The sequence below is a fragment of the Talpa occidentalis genome, unplaced genomic scaffold, assembly GCF_014898055.3.
Source record: "Talpa occidentalis isolate TD23 unplaced genomic scaffold, MPIMG_talOcc4v2.1 talOcc4.138, whole genome shotgun sequence".
Lineage (NCBI taxonomy): Eukaryota > Metazoa > Chordata > Mammalia > Eulipotyphla > Talpidae > Talpa > Talpa occidentalis.
In genome coordinates this window covers 3930-22922 of record NW_023601411.1, presented here as the reverse complement: position 1 = coordinate 22922, position 18993 = coordinate 3930, and the positions used below count along the sequence as shown (strand labels likewise).

The window sequence follows — 18993 nt, the reverse complement described above, 5'->3', positions numbered from 1 at the left end:
GAGTGCAGGGGTCTGTGAGTCGCATGGGTGGCTATGAAGGCCAAGTGTTGGAGTGACTGCAGACAGAAACCCTGAGGGTTGGTGATTACCCCCAACAGAATAAAATTGCCAATCCCAGAGCTAGTGCATCCTGGGGGTGGATGCTGTGTGTGCCTTGTAGCCGAGACTACAGCCAGAGAAGGCCAGGAAGCCTGACGGCTCCTGGTGTGTTATAGCAGATGCCGTGTGTGATTTCCCCTCCCTCGTATGAGCAGTGCCTTCGGCAGCAGATTTGGTGGCTCATCTGCTGGTACCAATAATTGTCTTTTGCACTTGGTTGGTGCCCTGCCTGGACTTATTTGTGTTCTGTTGTATTTTGTTCTGTTGTATTTTGTTATTTGATGTATTTGCTTTTGTGGGCCATGGCTGCATTGTTTGTTTGCTTAGAAAATTGTGTATATATGTATAGACTGTATGGCAGAAAACCCTGAGGGGGTGGACTGTAGGGTAAAGAAAATATCAGGCTTTTCTGCCCTTCCGCCATCAGGATAGATGATGGATCCTTGTCCTGAATGCATGCCTGATGGTGGGCACCTGGAATAGGGTGTGGGCATAGGTAGATGGGATTCAGCTGAGCTAAGACTGTGCTTTTAAGGGCGGCATCACGGGGGGACGCCAGCAGCACCAGCACCAGCAGCAGCAGCAGCCGCAGCCGCAGCCGCAGCCGAAGCCGAAGCCGAGAAGCAGCAGAACGAACGCTAGAGAGCCCAGATAGAGTGAGGACTTGCTGGGGGCTGGGAGGCCTGCCAGCCTCCCAGCCCCCCAGCCAGCACCCCTACCTGCCATATGCCTGGTGAACCCCAAATAAAACACCTGCAAAACTACTGAGGACTCTGACTCCTCCTTTACCCGATCTGCATGGGATCAGAAAACCTGCACTGCGCCCCTTCCGGCCCCTACACCTCCCCATTGACAGTATGTGTTTCTTAAGGATTCAAACTAGCCTTTGTATTTCCTATGTTCAAAATGATAGCTGCTCCGATCCTTTGACAAAGTAGGCTTTACAAAAATATGTTGATCACATATTTAATTAGAATACAAGATCTAAAAGCCTCATCTAGTCAGGTAATGTTTGCACTATTTAGAAGTCTGAACCACACAGAAATTGTTAACAAGGATTTCAACTCAAAACCACAAACTTCTAGATTTCCTGAATTCAGCATGTCCCAACTACGTTTTGTACCTTCTGCATATTTATCTATGCAATTGAATGAATTTGAATTCATGTTCTGAATAATAAGCCTAAGGCATGGCAAGGTCTTCAATCATCAAGAAAGATTCAATTATAGTCAGAGTGTGTACTTCCAAAAGAGGAATATGACTAATATTTTGAAAAGGTCTTCAAAAGAGGAATTGAACTAAAATTTTCTGTAAAAATAAGCCACCACAAGTCTCATTCTCAACCTGATTCAATTCATGAGCTCTTTGCTGTAATAGTTTATCTTCCCAGATAATAAAGGGAGAGGGAGATGTGAAATGTGAAATAGAATGTGTTACAGACTGAATGTTTGTGTTTTCCACAAATGCATATGTTGAAATCTTAACCATCAATCTATATTAGGAGGTGAGGTCTTTGAGCTGTAATCAAATAATGAAGGTGGAGTCTTCACAAATGGGATTAGTTCTTCTAAGACCAGGTGAAGAGCTAGGAAGTCCCTTTTCTGCCATCTGTAAACAAGGAAGTGATTCCTCATCAAACACAGGACTGCTGGTCCCTTGATCTTGGACTTCTCAGCCTCCAGATCTGTGAGAAACAAATTTCTGTTATTTTAGTCACCTGGTTATAAATATTCTGTTATAAAAGCTGAAATGGATGAAGGTAGAATTTTTGTACCTTCTATAGTCATGATGTTTTATTGACACAATCTTAATCTGATAAGCAACCCCACCAGGTGGGGATATATACCCCTGTTTTAAAGATGATGAAACTGAGACTGGAAAGGAGATTAAGTAACTGCTCCAAGCTCACAGAGCTGAGTACATCCAGATCCAAACCAAGCTCTTCTTGGTTTTAAACTTTATATGTTTGTCACTGCACTATATTGCCTTCTTGCAGTATTTCCATAGCAATTTTAATAGATGAGATAAATGGGTTGAAATGAAAAAATAAAAAAAATGTTTTAGTGGAAGTATGGTGTGGTGTAATGAAGCAAAGTGAAGCACCAGACCTGGTGATAGACGTGGTTTCACTTGACCACAGGCCATAAAAGTGGATTATAAATGCTGAAAGAAATGCCTCTTGAAAATCATTTATCTCTACCCAGTATTCTCCCTTTCCAGAAGAGAACTGATGGCCCAAATAAAGTCACCTGCCTATAGTCACGTGAGAGCAGAATTCAGGTTTATCAAACCTGGAGCTCCTACCACTGGGTCATGTTTCTCCTCTCTGGACTTGTCTCCTCATTTTTTTTAATATATATTAATTTTTCATTTTTTACATCATTGTTAATTTTTAAACAATATTTGCTTCCCCCCACCCACTCAGGTGCAGTCCCCATAGAGTTTCCTTCCCCAAGGCACCCTTGCACCATCACCTCAGTCCCCTGTGCTCCTCCCTCCCTCCCTCCAATCCCTCTCCCTCCTCCTCCCCTGCAGGATGTCTCTTGTTTATAGTTGTTCGTTTTTGCTTTGTTGTGATTTGTACTGTTATTATTTTTTTACACTGATGTCTTATTTGGTCCCCCTATATTCCTGCTATAAGTGAAAACATCCGATATTTTTCTTTTTCCTCCTTGCTTATTTCACTGAGCATAATTCCTTCTAGCTCCATCCACTTTGCTGCGAATGGCATGAGTTTATCTTTTTTGATTGCTGAATAGTATTCCATTGTGTATATGTGCCACATCTTCTTGATCCAGTCATCTATTTTTGGGCATTTGGGTTGTTTCCAGGTTTTACCTATTGTAACTAGTGCTGCAATAAACATAGGGGTACAGGTGCTCTTTTGAATCAATGTTTTTGTGTCCTTTGGGTAGATCCCTAGGAGTAGAATTGCCGGGTCATATGGTAGCTCCATTTTTAGTAGACTGAGGAGCCTCCAGATAGCCTTCCATAATGGTTGGATCAGTTTGCACTCCCACCAGCAATGCAGGAGAGTTCCTTTTCACCACGTCCTTGCCAACATCTGTTGCTGTTGTCTCCTCATTAAAAAAAGGAAGCCTCTAAGATGTAACTGTGTGTCTTAATCAGGTTGGGCTGTTATAGCAGAATGTTATGAACCATGTAGTTTCATTAACATTTACTTCTTACTGTTTTGGAGGCTAAGAAGTATAAGATCAAGACCCCAGCAGATCTGGTGTCTAGCGAGAGCCCTCTTTCTAGTTTGTGAATGGCTCTTTTCTCTTTTATCCTCACATGGCTGAGAGAGTGGCAGAGACAGAGAGGCAGGGGTGGGGGAGTAGAAAGAGAGAGAGTGAAAAACGTATCCTAGAGAGAAGCCTGTCCTCTCTGAGTGAACTTCTGTTCCCTATAACAAAACAAATGCAAACTAACTAGAAAATAGAGAAAAAAAAATACCTTTATTTACATTAACTTTTTCCAAAGCATCAAATAATACTTTGATATATTAGATATAGGTAGAAACACCCAAATGCTAGTTTCCTAAAAAAGAGTTACATACTTCACAGTCTGGGCTTCCCTTCAGACTTTTAATCTCACTCCTCTGCCAAAATAGCTATTATTAATGCAAAAATGCTAAAACTGCCAGCATGTGAGGTTTGGCTCAGTGAGGGTGGTAGAGTAGCCCTTCTTTCCTTCTTACTGCACTTGGCACATGTGACTTCCTGCAGACAGATTTGATTTGATTCATCAGGGCAGTATATTGTTTAGCAACCAATGGCTTTTACTGCAACACCTCTCTGTTTAGAGGGGGGAGGCTTGCTTATGTGACCTGAGATGCAAATATATCATGCCATGATGGAGCACTTCGGGGGTATAAACAGTATTTCCCAAAATGTTTCCCTTGGAACCCTAGCATTAAAATCTGTGAGACCCGTAAGATCTGTGAGACCCATGAGATCTGTGAGATCTGTGAGACCTGTGAGACCCATGAGATCTGTGAGACCCGTGAGATCTGTGAGACCCGTGAGATCTGTGAGGTCTGTGAGGTCTGTGAGACCTGTGAGAGGTCACCACTGTCTTCTTTCTGTTCCTTATTTTCCACATTAGCCCATCAGGAAACCCTGTTGTCTCTACTCAAATACATGCTGTGGTTCCACGTTTATTTCAATATTAGTTGCATTTCTTTGAAGAATGCCATTGAGATTTTCATTGGACTTGCATAAAGAAACGAAACAAAAGGTCAAGAAAAAAGTCAAAACCAGCAAGTGAACCACAGACCAGAGGCATACAGCCTGGCAGGGGGAAGGAGGGAGTCAACACAGGGGACGGAACAACACAGGGGAGCACGGTCATGGCTACAGGTGATGTGGTGGCAGGGAACTGTGGGAACTACAACAATGTAAAAATAATTAAGGAACTCAGCTATTGTTTATGTGAAAAACACAAACAAAAAACCCCAAGTATATGCTGAAGCCCCGTCCCCTTCCCTGTCCCCACTCCACAGGCAGGTCCAGAGGCTGTTTAGTCTTTCATGCTATCTCTAAGGTCTCTCACTTTTTACAGCTAATGCACTAAAATAATTATTAAAAATTTCTCCATATCTACATACCACAGTCTAAGTGGATACACTTGCTATGGACTGAATGTTTGTGTCACTGTAAACTTCCTAAGTTGAAATCCTAACCCCCAATGTGTTGGCAGGAGGAGGTGGGCTCTGTGCAAGGTAACTAGGCCATGAAGGTGGAGTCATGATGAATGAATTAGTACCCTTAAGAGAAGAGGCCAAGAGCTAGCTGGTGCCTTGACCTGTCTATAGCTGAACTAGTAAGAGCATGCTACCTGGTTTTCCACATGTAATCTTAACCTCTCACTCCATTCTCTACAGCCAAAGATATTACTTTTCAAATTGTAGATTAAAATCATGCCAACACTTAAAAATTTTCAAATCACTTTCCTTTGCACCAGCAAAAAATCTTACTCTTTCCCATGCCCTCTAAGCCTAGACCTCCTCAGATGCTTTTCCCTGCTAAGTTACTCGGCTCCAGTTCTTTCCTCTTCCTGCAATTTGCCAAGTTTTCTCCTGCTAGGTCTTTGAACTCCCTGTTTACTCTGATAGATTTCCCCATGTTCTGTTCCTCCCTAACATGTCACCCCTTAAGGTCTTTACCATTATTTTATATCTTGCTTGCTTGTTTACTTATTGGGTGATTCCCCACCCAGAAAGTGAATTCTGTAAGAGCAGTGCAGGGATCTTGACCATCCTGTCTACTCTTTACAAGGGACTTCTCAGTATCAGAGCAGCACCTGGTACATAACAGGGGCTCAAAAATATTTTTTGACTGATGTGAGAAATTACGTAGTGAAGAAAATTGTGAAACTTAATTTAACCTAACATTTCTTAAACTGATTTAACCACAGAGACTTATCTGCCATTGTAAATAATATTCATTATCCCAGGAATCACTTTCTAGAATATATTTTTGGTTTATTCTCATTTAACATTAGTTTTGGGAAGAGCTAAAGTTTAAGACCCAGAAGAGCTTAAACATTCACTTGAAAAACTTGAAAATACCTTGCAAATAGGCATTTTGCAGGTCTTTGAGAGTTCAGGATATTTTTATTAGGAGAATGATAGTTTTAAAAGTAAGTTATTGGTTATTTTTTCATTGAAATGTGGGTTAAGAGGATCAAAATAGCAACTCAAGATTACAGGACTCAGAGATAGATGAGGTGCTGGAGGTGGGAGAGAAGGTGTCCAGACAGGATGTAGCAAAATTGAGGGATATGCTGACGAGGGTAAAGGCTGTTGAGGCCCAGCAAAGCTCTCCTACTTCTGAAGAAATTTTTAGAACAGAAACCTTCAGTTGGAAACTTTTCTATTTTTATACTGTGTATGTTTTCTGTAATTATTTCTTTTCTGTTTTCCCTCATGTTTAGTAAAGCTGTTCTTGAAAATACCAGCCTGTCTCAGTTATGTCAAGGGAAAACATTTTTGTCCACACTGATATTTTTAAAGGGAACCATAAAGCCTCGGGTGAGGCATGAACAGGTGATGTGGATATAATGAATCTGAAAAACAGAAATCCAAGGTAAAGATGAAACTCAAGCCACAGAGTCAGAGGGAGTGGTTTAACCCCTTCAAAACTAGAGACTGATTTGATTCAGATCTGATCTGTTGAAACCTTGGAAGGTTTAGTGCTGAATCCTAATTTAACAAAGTGAATTCTTTACAAAGTCACACATATACAATATTAAGCTATAAAAGACAGTTAATAAAGGAATTGCCTAAAGATGAAATGAGGTGAGTGCTTGAGAAAGTTCTCAATGACTTAAAATGTATGCAAAGAATATGTAGGTTTTGTGCTCATAAGAGTGATCTGAGTTTGGTCTTCAGCTTTCTCAATTTTGATTGCACCAAGAATGGTGATTACTTTTTGCTTGGGGTACAAGCTTTTGCTTCATCTTGGAGGGACCAATGGAGAACTATTTTTAGTCATAAAGATGTCCGAAACCCAGGGGAATAACCTGTAGGCAAAGACTTCAGAGAGTTGGATATTGTATTTAGTAAAAGGCTGACTCTGTAGCAGATAGATTGCAATACTGAAGGGATAACTAGGTTGTTTGTGATTTTTTTTTAAACTAACAGTGAAGTGCCTCCCCGGTGGCACAGGGGTTAAAGTCTCTAGTGCTATCAAGCTGTCACCAGCCAGTGCAGCATGATTTTGATCCTCTGTCAGGGAGCTAACACACATTTGACACAACAGACCTCTCGTGTCTTGCTGCTGCTCCCCACAGCAGTGTATTTCAGTAGATATGCCTGTTCTGCTCCCCACTCTGTCTCACCCCCTGCACCTCTGGCCTACACCCCCGTTCTTGGATGCATAAATAAATAAATTTAAAAAAAAACTAACAGTGACTATTTTTATCTTGAAATTCTGGCTTTATAAATGACATACTTTGCTGTCTTGATTTCCTACAATCCGAGGACAGTCCCATAACCAACCTCCTCTAATCCAACTGGCCAAATTCAAAGCAACACTCTTGGTGGGAGGTTATACCCACATTGAGTGATGTGCCTAGTAGAGTCTGCTCTTTTTAAAAATAATTATTAATTATGAATGCTTTTTTTAAGCAGAGCTTTGTCTTATGGAGAGCATTAGTCAGGGTTCTCCAGAGGTGCTGCAGCACAGAGATGAATTGTTGTCCCAGTTTGAGGGTTATTAGGCAGGAGAATTCTCTCTTACTCAAGGGAGTGTTAACTTTGAATTCTATTCAGGCCTTCAACTGATTGGATGAAACTGAGCCACATTATAAAGCTCAATCTACTTTGCTTAATCTACTGATCTGAACATTAATCTCATCCCGAAACATCCTCCTGGAAACACAAAGAATATTTGACAAATATTTTACTACCTTGTGGTCCCATAAATTTGACACAAAAATTAGCCACAGGAAGCAAGAGGTTTGCATAATCGGATTTCCATCCGGTGTTGAGCTGGCTCCAGAAGCAGGTTAGACAGAAGGAGGAAGAGAATCAGCCCCTGTATCAGGCATGGTCAGCAGACTCCATGACAATGACAATAATGTGAGATTTAGTTTAAATTTTTCTTTTCAATACTACATTTCCCAAACATTATCTTTAAGCATTTGTGTCATGGCTTGATTTGTGCTCCTCTAAAAGAGACATGTTGGAGTCCTAACATCTAGTACTTGAAAATGTCATCATATTTGGATGTAAGGGCTTTACAGAGGTAATCAATTAAATGAGATCACTAGAATGGGCCATAATCCAAAGATTGGTGTTCATAAAAGAGGGGCCATTTGGACACAGAGACATGCATAAAGAGAAGACAACTTTAAGACACATGGGAAGACTACAGCCATTTACAAATCAAAGAGAAAGGTCTGGAACAGATCCTCACATATCCTAGAAGTAACTACCCTAGTTTCTTGTTTCCAAAACTTTGAGAAATAAATTTCTGTGTTTCAGCCTCTCAATTTGTGGTACTTTGTTATGAAAGTTCCAGGAAACTAATATACTTAGTATAGTCAATTTCACGTAGTTACCTAGGTTAGCTCTACCTGCAAGAATGGACAAAGGAGGGCCTCCCCTGGTGGCGCAGGCGGTTGAGCGCAGCGCTGTGAAGCTGTTCGCAGCCCCTGCAGCATGAGTTCGATCCCTGGCGAGGGAGCTACCCACATGGCTCAGCAGACCTTTTCTGTCTTGCCCACTGCTCCCCTCAGCAGTGTATTTCAGTCAGTCTGCCTGTTCTGTTCCCCGCTCTGTCTCTGGTGGATCCTCTCACCCTCCCAAGCCTCTGGCCTGTACCCCGGTTCTTGTATAAACAAATAAATCTTTAAAAAAAAAATAATGGACAAAGGAGCTGCTGCAGATCTATAGAATGAAGTTCCCTGGGTAGGGGAACAGCTGCGTGGAGACAGGTCGGGAGATGGCAGAAGCAGTGGGAAAGAAGCCTAGAGCAGTCTTTCCTAGGAGAGGGCAAATGAGGTATCGAGGATGATAGTACTTTGTGTTCCAAAAAGGACTATGAGTGAGGACAGATAGCATCGTGATGATTGGCCATATCCCTGCAGGGTACTTGTTGGAAAAAGCACTGACACAATTAGTTCTTAATGTTCATCCCTGTGTCGATCAGGTGAAAAGCATTAATGGGTTTTACATTAACTTTTTAAATGTTAAAAATTAAAAGGTCTGTATTAACATTGACAATGGTGAAAAATAAAGGATATATATTAACTTCACTGCTGTTAAAAATTAAAGGGAAAATGATTACATCTGCATCAATAATTGAGACACATCTTGATAGAATATGCATGGCAGTTGCAATGACTATAACATCACACCTTGCACACACATCTCTGTCTGAATACTGCTACACCAACATTGTCTCCCAAGGACCCCTTGCACGGAAACAATCAGGAGCACCATAAAGACATAAGAATGTGAAAAAGAAGAGTGAGTAGAAAAAAAGAAAGGAAGACAGGACAAGAGAGGGATGCAGGACCTTTTCTTAACCCAGAGTAAAGTTCCAATCCATTTGCAATCATCAGATTTGGTGTCCGATAATACTGGATATTTCTAAGGTGGATTTTTTACAAACATTGCGATTAAATTATCAATATGGATAATGATGTTGTTTAATACTTAATCTGCAAAAAGTAATGTGTTTTTAGTGTGAAGTAAACATTTCATGGTTTATTTCTAAAAATTTTTAAACAGCATCTAATTTCAGAAAATGGAATGGAGGTTCTTTGGCATCTAGGACCTAGGTAGAGGGGAAAGACATTTTATATCAGTATCATGACATCTTTAATACTCAGCAATACTAATATGATAACAGCCATTCCTTTAGTCTCAAGATTTCCATTTTAAAGACTTACTGTTTATTTTCCTTGCCTAGCTCCTTGTTCATTTTAATTTTTCAGGGCTTTGTGCATGACTTGAATTCTATTAAGTACCAAATGATTTCCCACATATCTAAGTTTGGAATCAATGTTTTTTAATGGCCAGAAATTACTCTTCCCCAGAAAAGCGATATAGTAGCAAGGCCCACACAAATGAACTCCATTGTCTTTTTCCTTGTTGATGACTAACTGTGGCTGCTCTTAGTCCCCAGGTACAACTAGGGGTGGGGGTTGGTGGAGGGATTATAATGCATGACTGGCAATAGCTTTCCTGTGTGCGGCTCAGAAAGTGGTAGTGGATTGAGTGTCCTGTCTTAAGGATCTGTCAGTATATGTGTGAGAGCACTACTTAATGTAGTTTCCAAAAAAATGTTTGATAGATTTTTCCTGGCTTGAGATGGTTGATATTTAGGATATATTTATTGTCTTTATGTCTCTAACTACTCTGCCAAACAGACTGTATTCACCGTACTCTGTGAAGTTACTTTGTAAAGAAGCTCCTAAATGAAATAAGTGAACTGGTCTGAACCAGTTCTGATGTAATGCCCCTTCCAGGAAGATTCTAGGACTTTGGGGGTGGTGATGGTGCTTGTTTCTGGTTCCATTGCAAAACATGACACACTTGGGTAGACTTAATACAAGTGGACATGATTATGCAGCTCTGTTCCACATCATTAGTGAGAGTAGATGCCTCTGCCAGAATTCTGCCAACACTGTTTCTAGCCAGACATCCATTAGTAAACACTGCACTCTTAAAATATAGGTTGGCTTCTGTGGCTGGCTTGTGTGTATAATAGAAATGAGGTCCAGATTTTTAAAAGTATCAGTCAACATGGATAAGCATAGAAGTGCTGTTTTCCAAGAGAGGTAGTTAAAAATTTGGGACATCCAGAACAGAAATTTGGCACAGGTCTGTTTAATTTCTTATATTAATTTGAAGTGTTCTTAATTAAAAATATACAAACATTTCTTTTTCTGTGTAATGATAATTAAGGAGCTAATTCCCTAGTTCTAACTCTGCCTTTTCCAGTAGTGCTCAATTTGCTTTCTTCATAGAGTTCAGCACAAATTAAAATATCTTACCTGAGTAGTTGATTTTTCCAAGTGGGTATTTCCACCAAATTGAGAGGACTAAGTTGAAATGCACAATATAAATAAGTGTAGTATTTCCCATCTTCTTAAAAATAACAATTCTTTTAGTTAGTATACACTTCTCAGTTTTAGAAACATGCCACCTCGTGTTCTGTCTTTGATCCTAATGGCCCAATGAGGTAGAAAGGGAAGATGACATCTATTCTTTACAAGTGAGAAAGTAAGTTCAGGAATTAAGAACTTGGCCAAGGTCACAAATAAATTAGACTGCCTTTAAGAAGCAGTCTGAAATTCTATGTTAGTATTTTCTTAGAATTCCTTGTTGATGCAAGAGAAACTGCCAGTTAGGTGGAAGGGTTCCAGACTCTGTAATCTGGACACAGGCCATTTAATCTCAGCTGGCTCTGAGTTCTCCAGGCTTGTTGGACCTCAGTAGTGAGAGCTGCCTCTTCAACTTACAGAAGGAAAGGATTTTAACCTTAAAAGATTCACTTTTCCTTTGCAAGTAGTAAGAAATCACAAAGTCTTATCAGAAAGTCAATGAGATAAGAAATTGTTGAGACTATTTCATAAACCAGTTGTACTTGATGTGGTTGCAAAAGTAAAATGCATTGCCCTCTAAAATGAGGAACAAATACACAGGGTGGAAATTGCAGCGATCAGCTTAAGCAATGACACATTTGGCAGGCATTTGTAAATAATAAGATATAAAACTTGCTGAGTCTCTTTCCCTAGAAAACCCCTGTGAACCTCCCTATGTTTTTTGTTTTGTTTTGTTTTGTTTGTGTTACAGTCATCACAACAGTCCAACTGAGCGCCTCAATAGGAATTATCAGACCATTTTATCTAGGGAAGTGCTGGGGATGCAGAGATCGCTGGGTGGTCCACTGTCACATCGAGAGCCATCAGAAGAGTCTAACTTCAGGACTAATTTCTCCTCAATGATTTGGTTGTCACGAGTAAGTGGCTTGCTTGAGGAAAGAAAAATATTCGGATAATGACAGTTATTTATGACATTCTTATCAAATATGCAGCTGTTGAAGACAAAGTGCTGGTCCAAACTTTATCCCTGACTCCACATGTCTCTGCATGTCTCTCCTCCAAGTCTCCTTCCCAGCAGTACCAGAGGGCAAATCAGGCTGCAGAAGCAAGAGAGGTAGGTGTGCCTGCCTTCCATGTTATATCGGGGCTGCTTAACTTTGTCACTAGATCTCGTTAGCTCCCCAGGTCAGGAAGTCTGGTTCATGGTATACGAAGGTGCTGCATGTATGTAGGGGCAGGGAAAATGGTCTCTGTTCAGTAGTCTGCAATGCTCATACCCTTTTCACAAAAATGCCTCTACACATAAGTAGTCTGAGAGTTGTACAAGTTACTTAGACAGACTGGGCCTCAATATCCTTGGAGATATGAAACAGTTCAAGTAGATCAGTAGCTCAGGAGTTTTCTCTTTTTTGAAGGCAAGTCTTAATGTTTTAAACATATTTTAGGTATATTTTAATGATTTAATTGATAAAGTTGGGCTGCATACAATCCCACCTCCTACTTGACTCTTCCTTACTGCCTGCTGGATTTCCCGGAAAAAGTCTAAAAACTATAGTATTAGGAAATTTGAAAGCTCCTTCCCATTCAAGCAACTGCCTTTCTAATCTGCTATTTGCTCAAAACCCTTACACAACTTGGTGGTATAAAAGAGCCCCAGACTTAGAGTCAGAAGAGGCATGTGTGGATCCCTGCCCTACCCACCATCTATGTCACCTTCATCAAGTTCCTTCACTTCTCTCTGTCTCTATTTTCTCATCTGAAAAATGAAGCTAGTAACCTTTCCTGGATAAAAGTACTTTGTAAACTCAAAGTCATTGGATAAATGTACAGTGACATAGTACTATCTTTGGTGCACAATACCCTTCTGCAGGGAGATGGCTTTCTCCTCAAAATGATTGGCGTATCAGCACAGGACAAGTTGCTTGTTAACAAGTGTGTCAAGAGGTAGAGTATCTATCATATTTGGTCTTCATCTTTCTTGAGAGACAAAGGTCAAGTAAGTAGAGAAGTTGTGAGATCTCAGGAAAGCAAATATTTAAGCCAAGAAGGCCGCCTTGTTGAGTTTAAAAGAAAGACATATCCCCACCATTTGACCTCATAATGACCCAGTCGTACTTCCCCCTCCACACAAATCCATGGCCCAATAATAATGTCATTCATCTAGTGTTTACTACGCTAGGTAGTATCTTTCCATGAGTAGCTCATTTAAATTTCACAAGAACATTTTGTAATGGTGTCATCTTTTTTTTTTTAACGAGAACAAGTGTATAATAGGGTATAGTTCCTATTTTGTAGCTTAGAAAGACTAATTTTCTCAGGTTCATATAATTAGCAACTGGCAGAGACTAGACTCTGGATCTGTGGTGGAGGACTGTGGGTACCTCGGTGGGGGTTGTGTGACAGAGACTAACGTGAAGGGGAAGACCCTATACTTCCAGAATTCTAACAATGACGTAAATCAGTGGTCCTTCAATTTAAAAAAAGTATTAAAAAAAAAAAACCTCTTAACTGCATGGATTTGCATCTTCCAGTTGGAAAAATTTCTTTTTGTCACTCAAGATAGGGGTCCAAAGAGCCCACTCCTCTCCTCTGCAGTGCTTGAATCAGCTCTATCTTTTCATTTTTTTATCATTTTTTAACTTCTTCCTCCATTCAAATGTGCTTCATTCATCTTCATAAAACTCAGAGGTCAAAAGCACCTATGAGTCCTTGATGTCCCCCTTTGTCCTCTGTTACCTGTTTTTTGCTCGAGAGATAGCGATGGAGTCACCACTCTTACCTCAGGGAGTTGGTCCCATAACTAATTCATCTCTGTCAGGGAGATTTTTCTCTTACTCATCCTACCCTCCTCTTCAGTTTTGTGTCTTACCCACTTCTTTCTCTTGGTGTGGGCTGCACACTTGAGCGCCTCAGCTCACATTGCCTAGGCCTGCTGGGGCGGGGGGGCGGTTCTTAGCAGTGATTTTGCTTATCTGCCCTTTGCCCTCTCACCACAACCAGAGTAACTTTATTATTGGCACCTGGGAGGTGTTTCCCCAGTGGACGCAGTGGTGAGCTTCAGGTGATGCTGAGAAAGCAATTGAGGAGGAGGAGGCGTGAGCATGAGGTATGGAACCTGCAGAGTTGGCAAACTTGCAGCCAGCTCAGTTTTGGACATTTCTTTTAGGTGACCCCTTCATGGGCAGAAGAATCATTTTGTCTAACTGGGCATAATGCCATGGGGTGCTACTCCAGGGCACTTAACCTGGGATCGGGAATTGCAGGAATAAATGGAGCGCATCCTCACAAGGAAGACAGTGTAATGTATGGAAAGTGTATCAGCTCTGGAATTGGAAAAATCTAGTTTAAGTCGTTGCTCCACTTTTTACACAGCTGTGTGGCTTTCGCCAGTCATTTTATCGCCTGAGCTTGTTTACTCCTTTGTAAAATAGGGACACAATGCCTATATCTATCATTTCTATAGGGATTATAGACACACTCAATTAGTGAAGACTCTTATTTTTCAAAGCCCTAATTCACAATTATTTGCCTTACCAACTTCCTCATTGCCTTGTATCCTATTTGGAATCTCCAGGCAACTCTTCTCCTCTCTTCTTCCATTTTCTCTGTGCTGTAAACAAGCCCAGGGCAGTCTCGGAATCTTGTTTCATGTCTAGCATCAGCAATTCCATGCAATTCACCAGTGTCTGGAAAGCAGAACTCAGATGTTAGCTGTCAGGTCCAAATCAGCATTACGTTTGCTTTTCAGTTTTTCCATTGATCCTTTTCATTGCCTTGCCAAGTGGACGGAGGGCCTATTTGCCATCTTCGATATAAGCTTTATACATGTGTTGACAATTTCTCATTTCTATCCAGGAGCCATTCCATGAGCATGAGTATGGGCAGTAGTACTTCAATATACAAATAGAACTAAACTTGAACAAAATATTTCATTAAAACACTCTTTTCAAATGAAAGCATGTGACCATTTTCAGTCAAAAGGAAACATCGTTCTTCTCATTGGCTGACATCTACTATTTAACGAATATTTTAAAAGAGTTTGCAAAGTACAGAAGACCTTGTAGCTGTTAGGATACTCTGATGTGGTGGAGAGGGGGGGTCATTGAAACAAATAACACAATAAACAAATAAAAATACAAAGAAAATTAATTTTTAAAAATGATGCTTGCAATGAAGGAAAAAGTGAAATAATAGTGACTAGAGAGGTTATTTTATTTATATTTTTACCTTAATTATGTATTTATTTTTACCTTAATTAAAACATGAAAATAATTGATGCATGTAATTTTAAAAATCAAATACCACCCCCCAAAGTCTAATGAATAGGTCGAGTGGGGGGAAGGCTTCTCTGAGGAGCAGATAATCAAAATGAGCCCTAAACTCTGAGTAGATAGCTCTAAGAAGGCCTGGGGAAAAATATACCAGGCAGAGGAAACGTCCATTCAAAGGCACTAAATCCACAGAAGCTTCATGAATAGGTGTATTGAACAAAGGGGTGGGAGGGAGGTGATAAGGTTGTAGAGGCAGGCAAGAGGTCAAATCTTGTGGGATCTTACCAGGTATGGTAAGACTACTGACTCTATTCCAGTTACAAAAATAGAGGCCATATCCAGGTTTGGATTACTCAAGAAGAGATATGTACTGATTTCTATGTTCAAAAGCTGATTCTATCTTCTGGATAGAAGATGGAGTACAGAGGAGCAACACTGAAACAGTTAGGTAGCTTTTGTAATAATCCAGATGACTAGTGATGGTGGCTTGGAATGTGATGACAATAGCAAAGATGGTGAAATTCAAGATTTATTTTAGAAGACTTTTTTCAAAATTCCCAGAACTTGCTGAATAGGATTTGAGGAGTGAGGTAAAACAAGAATTAAAATCAGTGGGTTTCAGCTTAAATTCCTGGGCATATGGTAGTGACACTTATTGAGACAGAGAGATTGGAAGTAGAAAATGTGTTGGAGATTTGGTTTTTATTTGGATATGTTCAGTGTGATAGACCTATGAGATAGTCATGTGGAGATGAAAGACCAACTTGCTTGACTATTACATGATGCTTCCACTCTCCCATCTCACAAAGCACAAGAAACTGGTTGACCGGGTTAGAGATCCGCAAGAAAAGGGATCATACACTCATGCCAGTTCTAAGTACCTCTGGAATTAATTTGCAATTTTTCCCAGGAGTTGATTCAAGGGCTGGTGAGGGGGCGAGGAGGGAAGATGGAGGGGTGGTGGGCATTCCTTGGACACCTATATATTACAAGTTCTTATATTCTAAACGTGTTTGGATAGCTGTGGTCAGTAGAAGAGGTAGTTACCCAGAACAGGGAACCTGCATCCCCATTTGGCATGTAGATAAATTATGGCATGACATAAAGAAATAGTAACTTATTTGGAAAATGCTTCTTAGATATATACTAAAGAGAAAAGGCTTTATTTTTTCTTTCCCTTTAGATTGTGATTCATAGATTCATAACTCTCAAAATTGGGAGACTCTCAAAGAACAATGGGTTTAGCCCCTGATCTCAGGTATGCCAGGTGTCAAGGTAGCAAACATCTAGAATAATCACACCACTTTTTGTGATAAAGTTTTCTGCCCTTGAGAACTGGGCCTTTCTTAACTTTCTTATTTTACACACAGGTCCTTAAAATCTGTTTCCAGCTTTAAAAAAAATGGGTGTAAGTAATATGAATTTAATATAGACAAAACATTAAAGCAATTTATAATCTACAAATAATTATATTTGTTAACATAGACAGTATATTTATATAACAAAGCACCATCAAATAGGAGTCCTTAGACAAGTCTATTCATGTTGTTAAATATGTATTTTTAAATTGTGATTAAAAAATAAATTCATAGACTATCAAATATTACGCCTTTATTAGGAAATGTTTTGTTAATTAAGATACATTGGCCTACATAAATAAAAATCCTCTCAGAAGAAAAAGTAATAATTTGGTTGAAGAAATTTTCTTTCTTTAAAAAACACACAGCCTAGGGCCTCCCCGGTGGTGCAGCGGGTTGAGCACAACGCTGTGAAGCTGTTCACAGCCTCTGCAGCACAAATTAGATCCCCGGCTGGCCAGGGAGTAACCCACATGGCAAAGCAGACCTCTCCTGTCTTGCCCACTGCTCCCCTCAGTAGTGTGTTTCAGTCAGTCTGACTTCTGTTCCCCGCTCTGTCTCTGGTGAATCCTCTCACCCTCCCACACCTCTGGCCTATACCCCAACTCTTGTATAAAAATAAATAAATCTTCAAAAAAAAAAACAGGATATTTAAATTATCAAATGACCATATTTGGCATTTCTCAATCAAACTTCTTGAAAAATATCTAATGAAAGGGAAATATAAGATTAGAATTTGCTTATGGCTTCTACTAGAAATAGTAAATTATCTCATTCATTGAAATCCCAAATTAGTGGAGTTGTGAAGTTTCCTTTCTAAGTTGTAAATAAATCTAATGTTTGGGGAAAAAAATAATAAATAAATAAATAAATAAATAAATAAATAAATAAATAAATCTTTAAAAAAAAAAACAACACAGCACTTTATTATTCTCATCAGCAATGAGTTCTGAAGATGAGAGAGGAGGTCCTTACTTGCCAGCAGTGAGGCGGCTGCACTAAGAGGACGGAGGCCTAGCATAGGAACATTATTTTGACTGGTTTGAATTTCTTCTTGCCCTTGCTGCTCTTGGGGACCTCACCACCTTTCCTTCACATTCCACAGCACCATGTTGCAATGCCTGTAGAAGACCTCCCCACCGCCCAGGGGCTTCTACTTGGCCCCTGGCCAAGAAGTTGATGTGTTCTAGTTTGACTGACTCTGTGACCGTGACGAATGGACCTGTGGTAAACTCTTCCACATCCTGCTTTTGTAGCTCTACAGTTTCTCAAGGATGCACTCACTCCTGGGCGAGTGGTGTGGGGCTGAGCTCTCAGGTCTCTCCCATCTCCACCACCTTGCTTCTGCACAATTTTCTTGTAAGAAAGACATAAAATTATATGACTTTAAAATGGAGAATTTTAAGAACAATAACTTGAAAAGATATGTGCACCCTTATATTTATAGCATTATTGCAATAGCCAAGACATGGAGCTCAACTTAAATGTCCATCAATGGATAACTGGATAAAGAAGATGTGGAATACTCAACTTATAAAAAGGAAGAAATCTTGCCTTTGGCAACAACTGGATGGAAATTGAGGTAATTATGCTGAGTGAAATAAGTTAGAAAGTGAAAAGACAATTACCAGATGGTTTCACTTATATTGGAATATAAATAAAGCAAATGAAGTAACAAGACACAGCAAAAATAACTCCTAGACTGTGAGAAAAAATATGGTGGTTATCCAAGGGGAAGCGGGGGAGGAGGGATGTTTTGGCAGGGTCAAGTTGATATTGTAAATGGCTCTAACACTTTGGTGGTGGGTGAAGTGAGGTATATATACATATCAAGCTGTGAAGTGGCAGGCCTGAAACTTATTTGGTGTTGTAAACTGATGGTATATTAATAAAACTTATTTCTAAAAATGAAGAATTACAAGCATAAAATTATAATCTATAAGTATAAATAGCTAAAATATGCTATATTTCATTTTTATTATATGCTTGATTTCAAGAATGGAAGTGAGGTGGCGGTGGTAGAGGAGAGAAGAGATAAAAGGAAGTCAAAGAAAGAGACAAAAGGGAAGAGCAAAGAACAAGTGATGACAGAGGAGAAAAAGACTGAAGGAAAAGAGAAGAGAGCGAAAGACACATGCAAAGAAACAGAAAACTAGGCAGGGAAAATAGAAGAGAAAGGGGGGTACGCACAAGACACTGAGGGTAATCAGGGAAATCATTCTTCACACACCAGCAGTTCACTGTGGGCTTCAAGTCTTGTTTTTTCTCATAGTGTCCTTGGAAATATGAAGTAGCTGTTGAACTACTTCTCATAGCCCTTTGATTGGTTTCTCTTGCCGCTCAGCCTTTCTTCCAAAGCACGGATAGTCAAATCAACCTGTCAGAGTAAACGTGTTCTTTGGGCTACTGCGATAGTGACTGCAATGATATTATCTTGGGACCAGAAAGAATCAAGCTAAAGGTCAAGTAGCCCAGAGACCAAATCTTGCCCTGCACCTTTCAGGCTAACAAAGTAATGGCATATTTCAGTGCTTTAGGACCTAGGGCGATTTGTGGTCTCTAGGATGCTTCCTCATATGCAAATTGTGCTTTAAGGTGAAGGCCTTCACCATCCTTTGTCCCCCGCCCCCAACACACACACCTTCATTACATTGGGACCAGTATATAACTCTACTTTTACTGGTTGATGGATATGTTAATTTTTC

The 18993-nt window shown here is 40.0% G+C and overlaps 1 long non-coding RNA gene across 1 annotated transcript; it reads right to left on the bottom strand.

Moving 5' to 3' along the window:
• Positions 1–1058: 1058 nt before the first annotated feature.
• Positions 1059–18677, bottom strand: LOC119243966 (uncharacterized). Its single transcript, XR_005124909.2, has 3 exons — positions 18519–18677; positions 14194–14345; positions 1059–1783 (listed from the first exon to the last, which is right to left on the bottom strand). It is a non-coding gene; the product is annotated as an uncharacterized LOC119243966 (long non-coding RNA).
• Positions 18678–18993: the final 316 nt, after the last annotated feature.